Raw genomic sequence first — 12,701 nt, 5'->3', positions numbered from 1 at the left:
GAAGCAGGCTCCCCGCTGAGCAGAGAGCCCGATGCGGGACTCGATCCCAGGACCCTGAGATCATGACCTGAGCTGAAGGCAGCGGCTTAACCCACTGAGCCACCCAGGTGCCCCCATCTTGTAGATTTTAACTGGGTTTTATCTGGATAGTATTGTCAGGAGATGGGTAAAGGTAGAGAATCCCCTTTCTCCACTTTCTCCCATAATCCAAACACTTACAGTTCAGCCCCTGGACTCCTGAATTTCCCATAGACATCCCTACCTACTAGAGTAATTGTTGGCTAACCACCTGACAGGATTTCCTCCTTTTCCTCCTTTATAGCTTTTATTTCCAGTATAGCTGAAACTTCTTTTTTCATGTAGTTGTCCTTAAAAAGCAATCATATTGATAATTACTTGAAATTGTATTAGAAATCTGTCCACCTAAATTCCCTTGGGTCTCTTAACATTGGCAAATAGCTGCCAGGAAGAACAAAGCAAAAGGTACCTAAAACTAACTTCCGTTGAGGTTTAATTTTCATACAGTAGAATCGCACAAATTTTGTATTTTCCTCTGCTTTGGGGATTTGATACCTCAGGCTACAAAAGAAAAATGTTGAAATTTGTGGGAAGAATTGTTAATATGTCTTGGGGGTTTCCCATAGAAGGCTTTAAGGAAAACAACTCTAATATCTCCATACTCAGTTCAGAATTGTACTTTTTGTGTTACATTACTTCTTCATGCAGGGACCTTATTATTTGGGTTCTTGGTATACCATGTTCTCCTTCAAAATACCAGAACAATATCTCCATGATCAACTCAAGACAAGGTCTCTGGGATAAAGATGCTGAGAAACTTCATCCATTTTGTTACACAACAATGGTCTGTGTAACTTTTAACTTTATTATCATGATAAATCACTATTTTACATTTAAATATTAATAGTGAAGGCTCTAGTTAGTGTTATCATAAATAGTGTAATAACTAACAGGGACCATCATAATATATTGTACTAACCTATCCTTAGAAATCATCATGTCCATTCTCCAAAGGGGAATCCTGTGATCCAAAGACAGAGCATCTGTTCTAGTGAGTAAAGGGCAAGAACAGAGCTACTAGCTCTGTACTCTTTCTAGAGTATCATGCCCCACTTTTAGTTGTATAGTAACAAAGTCAAATCAAACGGGAAATAGGATTTAAAGTTGATAAGAGGATTGTGCAGTTTCAAACCTATAATAAATACGAAGATCAATTTCATATGTGAGATTTATTTTTTCCCTGTCCTGTTATCTTATGTCATTTCATTGTGGTATAAACATAACTGTAGAAACATACCAAGTCTTCAAAAAACAGTCATGATCCTATGTTTACAGACAAATCTAAAAACTGGATTTGGCTTAAGCTATCTAAATCACACTAATTCCCTTTCTCAAGTTAATGCCCAAGGCCAATGTAATACACAAAGCCTACAAGCTAGTTTTAGAGTTATATTTAAGATTGTTTATTTGAATTCAAACAGCAACATCTTTAGGAAAAAAATTAGCTATGTGGAAGTGAAATTTAATTCAATATAACTGAAATATATCATGATCGATCTAACAATTTTGTCAAACTTGGAAATTTTCCTTTTTAAAAAAAATTGTACTCATGTTAAAAAGTCCAGCAAGGCAGCTGTTAATATTTGCTTTTCTTGTAAATTGTTGCCTTTCCTTCAGATCAAATAAAGCTGATTGAAAATCAACCAAACCAGAAATTCACACTTGCAAAAGTTTAGGCACATAAAACTATGCCAATTCATATATGAGGTTTTCTAAAAACCTATGTCCAATGCTTTTCTTTGAAGCTGTATTTAATATGGGTCTGTAAAGGAGCTATTCCCACAGATAGGGAACTATAGCAATAATTGGAATTTTTCCTTAGCATTTTGCTCGTTAATGATTGAAAATCCTCACAACAAGCTGATGAAATCACAAGGTCAGGCTTTAAAAATCAGCCTGGGTGTTGCTTTCCTATTTTACCAGCTGCTCTGTAGAAGGTATACCCTGCCTGGCAGCCCAGCAAATCTCCTGCTTCAGGAACCAGAATTGCCTACCACAAGCAACATCTCTAAAGGGGGAAATTAGACCATCTTCAAACGTGAAGTATGGCTCCAGAAAAGAAAAACTGAGCACCAGATTCCACTTGAGGTCGAGGCAGAGTAATTTAATTTGAGGCGCTGTTTATTGAAAAGCTAGGGTACTGGAATCCAGTCTGAATCTTTTGGCTTGGTGTGTGAAATCTGTCATTGATAGAGGGGCTGGAATTTTTAATGTGTAACTAATGTGCTATCTGAATGCCTGATGGAGCTGAAACTGTCCAAGGGGGCTATAAGCACCTGAGATTATTTGAATGTTCTTTGTGCGAGCCCTGAGGATTCAGATTTAAGGCTTTGATTTCAATGGGGTAGTACTGCGTGGAAACAGGATGCTTCTCAGCCAAATCAAGAAGAAATGTGTAGAGGCATATCGTTATTGCAAGCTAAAGGAGGAACAGACACATTGCTTGGGGGCTTTACATTATGGAAAGAATTCAAGGTGTAAGTAGGCCCTTACATTTTCAACAGGATGGAAATTTGTACTGGGACCATAACCTGTGTGTACAACATGGGCATATCTTGTTCATACAGTGAGCATGGCTGCCAAGTGTTACAGGCTAGGAGAGGGGGAGTAGCCAAAAAGGCCCTCCTCAGGTTGACAGAAAGAACCTCTTCTAGGATTTACTGCTCAGGAGTTAATTGGTAATTAGTAAATTTATGGTGAGAAGAGAAAGGTCCTTAAGTCTCCAGGCAACAGTTTTTAGAACACTAGTTTGAGTCTGGGTCATAGAAGACAGTGTCCTGTTTCTAGAAGTTGGCAAGGGAGTTGGAAGAGTCATGGTCTGCAGAATAAAGCCTGGGATTTAAGACTGAACTTCAGTTTTCTCTAGGGCATTTGAATTCCGTTAAAACTCTGAAATGATCTAGTATGTAGAAGGGAAGGGAACGGGGGTAGACAAGGAGATGAACCAGACTGTCCCTTTGCTGATAGCTAGTGAAGCTGGGGGATAGGTGCACATCAGCTCATAATAGTATTTCCCCTACTTCTTATTTTTTATTTATTTTTAATTTTTTAAAAAAGGTTTTATTTATTTATTTGACAGAGAGAGAGACAGCAAGAGAGGGAACACAAGCAGTAGGAGTGGGAGAGGGAGAAGTGGGCTTCCTGCTGAGTAGGGAGCCTGATGAGGGGCTGGATCCCAGGACCCTGGGATTATGACCTGAGCCAAAGGCAGACACTGAACAACTGAGCCACCCTGGCACCCGAGCCCTACTTTTTATATGTTTGACAATTTCTATAATAAACATTTGAAAAAGTTAAAAAAAAAAAAAGTCCAAGGCAAAGACTCAACGATAGGGGCTTAATAGATAGTGGGCCTATAGTTGTCTGTGGTACTGTGGGCAATCAGCAGCCCAAGAACTATCCTTGCCTCATTGCAGACTAACCTCAGGGCAACGGAATTAACACCAACCCTAATGGATCTAATGAGATTCATATGTGGACAACCCTAAATAGGATGGCTCATAATGGACACTCAGTAATGATCTCCCTAAACAAAATCGAGCCTGATACTTGGTGATGTTGCAGTGTAGCCAAGTCTATGAAATCAAGGTACCAACAGTGCATTTGATAATGTTACATGAGAGTCCTTTAAGAAAAGACAACAGCTGCAATTGCAGTGAGCATAGTATAACATGTGGTGAAGTTAACTTGACATACACCTGAAATTAATGTAGTATTGTGTGTCAACTATACTCAAAAATTGTTTTAAAGTGCCTTTTCTACATTTTACATAACTCTTTCTCTATATGCACAAGATGTAGAAAATAGTAGTTTTCTTTTTTAAAATTTTTATTTATTTTTAAAATTTTTTTTCAGCGTTCCAGAATTCATTATTTATGTACTACATCCAGTGCCCCATGCAACATGTGCAAGTCAGTTATCATATGACTTCACTTATTTGTTGAGCATAAGAAATAGTAGTTTTCTGATGTCTACTTTAGATTTTGAAAACAGGAACCAAAAACATGAAGTCCAGAGGTTGAACTTCTAGTTTTATGTCACAGTTGAGATGGATCTCGAATAAGATTTCCAAGTCTCATGAATTCCAATTCTTCCTTCTAGCCCAGAGCCTTTCCCCTGGCAGGAGGAACTTTGATACATAGATTCTGATAAGTATTTTTGGTATCTTCTCTTGGTCCAGGACCAAGCTACGTTCTAATCAGTCTGGTCCCATGGTGGGTTCAGTTAACCCTGAAGGATCCCACTGTAATGATTTTGTATCCTGGTTTACTTCCTTTCTTCTCCAAGTCATTTCTTAAAAAAATTTTTATTTTTTATTAACATAGAATGTATTATTAGCCCCAGGGGTACAGGTCTGTGAATCGCCAGGTTTACACACTTCATAGCACATACCTTCCCCAATGTCCATATCTCCTATTCATTTTAAAGAATCTAAGCACTTCCTTCAAAGTCCAGCTTGGGTTCCAGATGAGTCCTATTGTTCTGATGGTGTGAATCCTCTTATTTACCATGTATTGTTCTTGAGTACCTAGCACTTTTTGTTCCCAGCTTGTTTGGGAATTTATTTTATTTCTTTTAGATTTCCACAGCCTAGAGGAAATAAATATTCATTGATTCATTTGCTCTGCAGCCCTCAGTATTAGATAACATAACCTGTGCATTTTCATTGTAAAACTACCATGTAGAGTGTGAGCTACGAGTCTTGGGAGTTAAGTAGGATCAGAAATACCTAGTAACACATATATATTCCTTGAGTGTTCCTTTGTATAAAAACTATAAACAAGATATGTGATCTTAGATTATATACATTACTCTGGGAACTGGACTACATGATCCCTAAGGGTTCTTCCAAATATATGGTATATCTAATTGTAAAGAAGGACCATGCAGCAATTCTTTGGAGACCATGCCAAGCTCATCCTGGGTAGTTCTGGGCATAAACTGCTTCTATTGCTCAGTGACATAGCAGGCCTGTGTGGAAAGGTGAAGTCCAGAGACCAGGCTGAATGTGGGAGGCAGAACAAGTTGGTAGGGGGAAACTTGTAGAGCGTGAAAGATGTTAGCTTTGGAAAAGGATGGAATTCAACTACAGGCAGTAGGTGGGATCTGGCAGGACATGTTTTATGACATTAGGAAGTTCAGGCAGCAGGTAGCAGGTACCTACATAGGGGCTGGAATTCATGGACAGAAGCCCAATTGTGGGATACTTATAGGAAAGAGGAAAAGTTGGGGATCGTTTAATGAAAAATGGGAGGGAAAAAAAACCCAGATTGTGAATCCATGTTCTTTATTAGACTATAGGGTCAGAGCCAAACCTGCAGCAATCCCAAATAGAAGCCAAGGCAGAGTGCTGTCAGGTTTGGGCTCTTTACACATCCCCAAGTCCTGGGAGACCAATCTAATCCAAAATACCAATCAAGGTTGAACCTCTAAGGTTTTAGTGATTTCAGTTCTGAAAGTCACAAAGAAACAGTGACAGGGAATCAGTCAGGTAGTCATAATCTATCACCTGCCTTAAAAAAAAAAAAAATTTGAATTTAGTAATTTAGTACTTACCATGCTTCTTTGAAGATGTGTTAATATTTCTACAAGGACTTTGATAGAACCACTGCTGATTGCAGGAGACATGGAATGTTTTCTGTGAGGTTGGTGGGCAGGTCAGATTATAAAAGTAAATCATTATAATACAAGCTTTTTTCCCAAACCACAGGTATTTCTTCTAAGGTACATTTTATCAACTGATTCTGTCATAACCTCTAGTTATCTTTCAGCTTTATTGCTTTCTAAACAGAAACAAAAACACCTCACTGTTATTCAGGTGATTTCTTCTGCAATCTTTACAACTTTAAAACTCTTTTCCATTTTATTTTTTTAAATAGTGAAACATGTAATTTTTTCTGACTAAAATAGATAGAGTAGTTTTTATCTCTAAAGCTCACAGAATGGCTCCGTAGCTCAGGGGTTAGAGCACTGGTCTCGTAAAGCTCACAGAAAATGAAATCCTGGTATTTTAAATCATTTCCATTCTGTTTCCCATTCTTGTCTTTTGTGGTGGGAACTATTTCCCCTCCTAGTCTTTCCTACCTCGCTAAAACCTGTCTTAAACATTCTTCCCGGATAAACGAATGCATAATGCTAGGTAGAAATACTTGAGTGTGAACTGTGTGCATCATGATTTACTTCTCATATATCATGTAAATATACCTACTTGCATATCCAAACATATTACCTGGCAAAACTCCCACCAGAGCAGTAGGGAGGGAGTGTGTGTGTGTGTGTGTGATAAAGATGGGGGGGTATTGTTTGTATGTTTGTTTATTTTTTATAAGAGCTTAAAGAATATACAACAGATCGAGTTAAAAAGGCATGACCTGGAGGGCATCAGACTAAAAAATTGAAACAGGCTAGTGAGGTATGGATTGTTTCAGAGACTTGAACCAAAAAGGACAGCACATTGGCCCACAGAACTGCCTAGAAGAACAGTTCTGTTCAAGAAGGGAGATGAGCTCTAAAGCCAATCAGACTGGCCCTCATTTCTTTAAAGACCAGGGATCGGAGAAACAAAGGGCTTCTTTGGGAACAAGCAAGTTACATTTTTGAAAAGGACCTAACCATAGCTAATTAACTGGAATTTGATGGGCTCTGTGATTACATTGATAGCTTTATTGTGCTGCTGTACATAATGATTTGATTTTTATATATCAAAATGTAATGCAGTATTATTAACTATAGTCACAATGCTGTATTGTATTGCACATTTGGAAGTTGCTATGAATAATCTTACAGATCCTTATCACACACAAAAAATTATAACTATGATGATGGATATTAACTATATTTATTGTTTTCAATACATACAAATATTGAATTATTACATTGTATACCTGAAACTAATATAATGTTATGTATCTATTTTGCCTCAAAACCAAAAAGTCCTAAATAGTCAAACTTACAACACTTAATGACTACAAGTGGATCTTTTCTGAGATGTGCAGTACTTTTGAAATTTATTCACACTGACAGAACCAGAAAGAAGACAACTCCTCTTCCTCTGGAATTAAATGTTCCACTGGAGTCAAACTGAAGATTTTGGTTTTGGGCTCTGGTGTTACACGTGTATTTGCTTTTTTTTAAATAGATGAAACACTTGCCATTATCACGAGCCTGACATTTTTTTTTTTTCACTTACATTCATAATAGAATTTTGAGGTTCAGATAACAATTACTCAATTGTCAGGACAAAGTTTTTCGTTTGTTGTTTTTTTTTTTTCTGAGACAAATATGGGTTCCCTATATATGTTACTTTGCTGGGTAAGGTCCATATTGGATGGTAGGAGCTATTCTGAGTAAATAAATCTATTCTCCAAATAGTCACAATTGATGACAAGTTTTTCCTTTCTTATTCCAGGTATATCAAGTAGGTAGGTAGCTAGATAGATAGAACACCCACCAGAATATATTTAAAATAGCTCGTATTTGAGAGATTATCTAATAAGCTATTTAATTCTGAGATCATAATCGCTCTTAGGTATATACTTTGAGATTCTTACATCACAGCTTTGTATCTTTTTTATGAAGTTATATCAGAAAAAAAGAGGAACAACAGAAAAGTGATTTGCTCAAATTTTTTCCTGTTTTAAAAAACCATACTTGAAAATAACATCCACTTTGATTTACAGGTTCTCTTGCACAAAGACCTACAGGAAAAATTTCAATTTGGGTTTAGGTTAAAAAGAAAACCATTCATAGAGTGTATGCCATACATTTACTTTCCCAATCCCTTTCATATGCTCGAAGCCCTTAAGAAGAAATTCAAAGCCTGGGCAGAGAGTGGTTTCCCTTAGGAAATCAGCAATATCAATTTTTCTTCAAGCTTTGTATCTTCTCCATTATATTGTGATCCCAAATTACCATGTTTTGTGTTACAGTCACTCATATATGTCTTCTTAAATTCTTTCAGAAATAGCTCAGAAGCAACATGAAAGCAAACACCTCCTAATCTCCTAATGTAGCACCTAGTACAAAGATGGGTTCTATATTTACTGAGTAAATTAATAAAAAACATTAACATATAATACATGTAATCTGAGCCAAGTTTCTCACACTGTGATAGAAGTTCCTTATGCTCAAACTTGTTGAGCGTAGTGAATGTTTTATGTGATGTTCTCTGTAGGAGTCTTGGGGAAGGGGCATGGAATCAAGGGAGCAAGTTTGCATTTGGAACGCTGATTTCTTTGAAGGAGTCTTTCTTTCTTTCTTTCTTTCTTTTTTCTTTTTTTTTTTAAATACCACAGGAGGTAGCAGTGGGCAGGTCACTACATGGATGTGGGAGATAGAGTAAGTCTTCATTTGGGAGTATGTTCGCATTTTATCCTATTAAGTAATTTGCCTTGCTCTATAGAATTGAACACATTGACCCCTGGGTAGGAAGGTCAGGTCAGTTAATGAGCTTAAGAAAAGTTGGGGCCAGCTGTCCTAGAGTTGCCACAGCTGCAGCAGAGGTCTTTGCTAAAGATGAGGCTGTTTCTGACCCTGTTTTCCTCCTCATCTTATAATATATAAAGCCTAGGTTTCAAAAGTCTGATTGCCAAATGACTTCTTCCTTTTTTAAAATTGCCTGATTTGGGGGAATTGCTCCCTCTCTCCCCTGAAAAGTGTTCCCAACATGTTTCTAGCAATCTAATGGTACCATTTCATGCACGTTTGGTCTCTGATTCTTCCTCTTCTATTCACCTAGCTACTTCAGCCATGGTTGGCCCTTGTAGTGTTCTTTCTTTGTTAAGTCAACCCTTAGTCTCGTTCTTTCCATTCACCTCTAGCCTGCCTGCCCAACACACATGCACACCAGTCTGAGGAAGAATATCACATCCCTTTCTAAGGTTGTCATTCTGTGGCACTTCACAGGGCAACTAATTTTACTGCAGCATGGAAAACAAAGTTTTATAGATAGTCAGTTGACTCTACTAAAAATGGCTACTCTTAGAGTCCAAGCCAACATCACAATTCCTTATTAGGTTAGCTCCTTGACCAGCTCCTGGAGTGCTCCCATGTGGCAGAGGGTAGCTCACCACCAAGAACCTGCCAGAGCAATATGTTGCCTTAGTTTTCAGAACCAGTTAACACCTGGACCCAGAGAAGGGAGTAAAGAAGACTTTCCTTCCTCCAGTCAGGCCCACCTCACCATTAAGACTTTCCTAAGATAATTTGCAGTGGGAACAGCCTCGCAAGTGAAATGCCACCTCCCACATGCATGTACTTGATGTGGCCCTCAGAAAGCCTTAATAGCAGAAGTGTACATTACCCTCCTGTCTGGTTTATTCCATCCAAAGTAAACACCAACAGTCCCACTTGAGTTTTGCAGCACAAAACCTAGTCTAATCCCTATCACTCTCCTTTCCCTAGTTTATCAGGGGAGATGTTAAGGTGTGAATCAGGTTACCCTTCATGAGCTCTTATCAGTATTTTATTGTGCATATACCTAGCAACCAAAATGAACAATAGCATTTAGGAATAAATGGTGCACATATAGATTAAGAATGAGAAAGCTCTTCTCTTAGGAACACACATTTACTGAGTAGAATGTTTACTATCTCAGCCTAAATCATCTGTTCAGGGAAAATTCTCAGAACTCATGGCTTCCTAAGGAACTTGCCCTTAGATCTATGCTCCACTAAATGTTCATTTAAGTAATTTTTCCAAAAGAAAGATAAACTCTCCTAGTCTCCACCCTAGGAGAAAAAAATTGCTTGTTACTTTAAAAATGATGGTTTTGACTGTTGCAGTTTAAAAAATGTTAAGGTCAAGTCTTTCTAAAGCTTCCCTGTCTCTATGTCCTACCATTCTGTTCCAGTATCAAAAAGATGTAAAACTTGATCTAAATTTGTTGACTTCCCTCAGACCTACCCAGTTACCTCCATTTTCATGTTCTAATATTTTTCTAAAATGAATATGCATTTCTTATGTAACAGAAAGAAAATAGAGAGTCAGCCTTAAGGGGTACATATAGAAATGTTCAAGATGTGGAGTAGGGAGATGGTGAGGCAGGCAATGCGATCAGACCTGATACTGAGTCTTTGCTCTACCTTTAACTAACATGATTTTCAGAGAGCTGCGCAATCTTCCTGAGTCTTATGTAAAACACAGATACTGGAAATTTCCTCATAAAATTTTTGGAAGGAATATCTGATAATTCATGTCAAATACCTAGGTCAATGCAAATCTAATAATATTATTTCATGTTAAATTCCAATTTTCTAAACCATAAGATATTCATGATACTACCTTAGTATTTTTATGGAAGTCTTCCTATAATTCATGATGATCTTATTTTTGTGCTATTTTAATTGGAAGCTAGTTTTGGGGTTTTATAGTGACCAACATTTAAATAATTGCAGGAGATTAAAGACTAAGCACAGTTAAAACCCTTTATAGAGGCTTGGGGAAAAACAAAACAAAACAAAACAAAAACAACACCTTTCTAACTTAATAAGACAATACTTAAACACAAAGCCATGAAAAAGAGTGAGAGAGAAGAAGAACTCCTTCAGGGTAGTCTCATACTTACCATAAAGAAATGGTGAGCTGAGAACCCCAAATTAATCAGACTGGAAGTCCTTATATGCTGTATTGGTCTTTCAGTTGAGTATCTATGGGATTGATACACATTAGGTAAACAATGCATGTTTGTCAATTTAATTGGGACGTTCAGGGTTTGGGTTTATGATCAGTAAAATTGTACTTGCATCCCTTTGATTGCCTACTCTGAATTTGAAGAGCTGATGGTAATTCTTGAATAGAACAGGTATACTTTAAGTGAATACTTTGACACATAGTATTTTGTTAATGTATTTGCCCAAGCTAAATAAAGTGTAGAGAAGAAATTTGATTGAGGGGTGTGTGTATTGCTGTTAAGGAAAAAAGCTGGTGGCAAACTTAAAAAAATGGGATCCTAAGCCCACTTTATCTTGGCCAGTTGGTACTCAGACTGTTGTCTTTAAAAAGAGCAAAATGCTCACACATACTTGACCTTGTTGATCCTGAGTTTAAGTACAACTCATCTTTTAGGGCCTGAAGTTCACTTCCACAGAAGGACCCTTACAGAATCTGATTAGTACTGGCACTTTTTCTTTCTTTTTTCTTTTTTTGTTCAGTGTTAAACAAAATCCCCCAAAAGCACATTTGTTGAATTATTTTTAATTGAACTTGAACACATGAATTAAATTTACTTGAAACAGTGGTGTTAAATTATGAGAGTAAACAACTTGATGTGTTTCAGATTTGGACATCACAAACCACAGATTTTAAACATTGGAGTAAGTCCTGTTTCAAATGCAGGAACATTCTAGAGGCCCTCTGTCCTGAGATATGTGCTAGATCAGGAGTCAATAAGCTTTCTGGAAAGGGTAAGATAACAAATATTTTAGACTATGTAGGTCATATAACCTCTGTGGCAGCTACTCAACTCTGCTGTGGTAGTATGAAAGCAGCTGTAGACAGAACATAAGTAAGTGTTGTTGTGTTCCACTTAAACTTTATTAATAAAAGAGGCTATAGACTGGATTGCCCTTTGGGCATTAGTTTGCTTTCGATAAAGAGGACTTGTAACAGGAACTAGATGTGTATCCTGCTAGAGAAGATTCTGACATATGTGCCAGCTCTTCCTCATGGCTGAGCATTATACTACGTATATGTATGTGTACATGAGTGTCTGTGTATTTATTTATTTATTTATTTGGTAACCCGTTTGGTAGATACCTAATGAGTTTCAGTAGCTTCTAAGAACCCTTATTTGACCAATCATGTGACAGTGGATTTTCCTGCATCTTTTATTGTCCAGTATAAGTTAAAGACTATAGCCTTTATTTACTACCCCAGAATATAGAGTCAAAAATGACTTAATATTCCCTCCTGTGATCTTAAATTCTAATTTGAATTGAAAGTAACTTAGTATTCATGGTGTCCTATATTTTAAGGTAATTTTTAAGTGTAACAAGTAAGTTTAAAAAAAAAATATATATATATATATATATATATATATATATATTTCTTTCTACCAAAACATTTCTGGGGCTATATTTGTAAATTTTTGAAGATTTTATTTATTTATTTGGGGGGCATAGAGGGGAACAGGGGCAGGAAGAGAGGGAGATAGAATCCCACGCAGACTCTGAGCCAAGCATAGAGCCCAACATGGGGCTCCATCCATGACCCTGAGATCATGACCTAAGATGAAACAGAGTCAGACATTTAACCCATTGAACTACCTGGGCACCCCAGATTTGTACTTTATCTTGAAAGGAATTACCAGTTAGCTGTTTTCAGGTGTATTTTCAAAATGTTCCCAAATTTGTGAGCAGGTATAAGGATCCTATCGAAATTCTCAATCTTATTGGCTATTTGGTGAAAAATAAATCTTGACTATAATTTGTTTTTGTTTGTGCGGGGAAAAAGTGATCCAATTTTGGAACTTGACTAGTTTGAAGACTTCTGAAGTCTGTTCCCAGAATCTAAATACAGAACACATCCCTAACAATATCTGTTTAAAAATCAAGGAATGGCGATGCCTCAGCTGGAAGGATATGGGCAGAAAAGAGCCTCCAGTGGCCTCCTTCATTTAATCACAG

Source organism: Mustela nigripes, chromosome 15 (assembly GCF_022355385.1).
Source record: "Mustela nigripes isolate SB6536 chromosome 15, MUSNIG.SB6536, whole genome shotgun sequence".
Taxonomy (NCBI): domain Eukaryota; kingdom Metazoa; phylum Chordata; class Mammalia; order Carnivora; family Mustelidae; genus Mustela; species Mustela nigripes.
Note: the sequence above shows the minus strand (reverse complement) of the source record.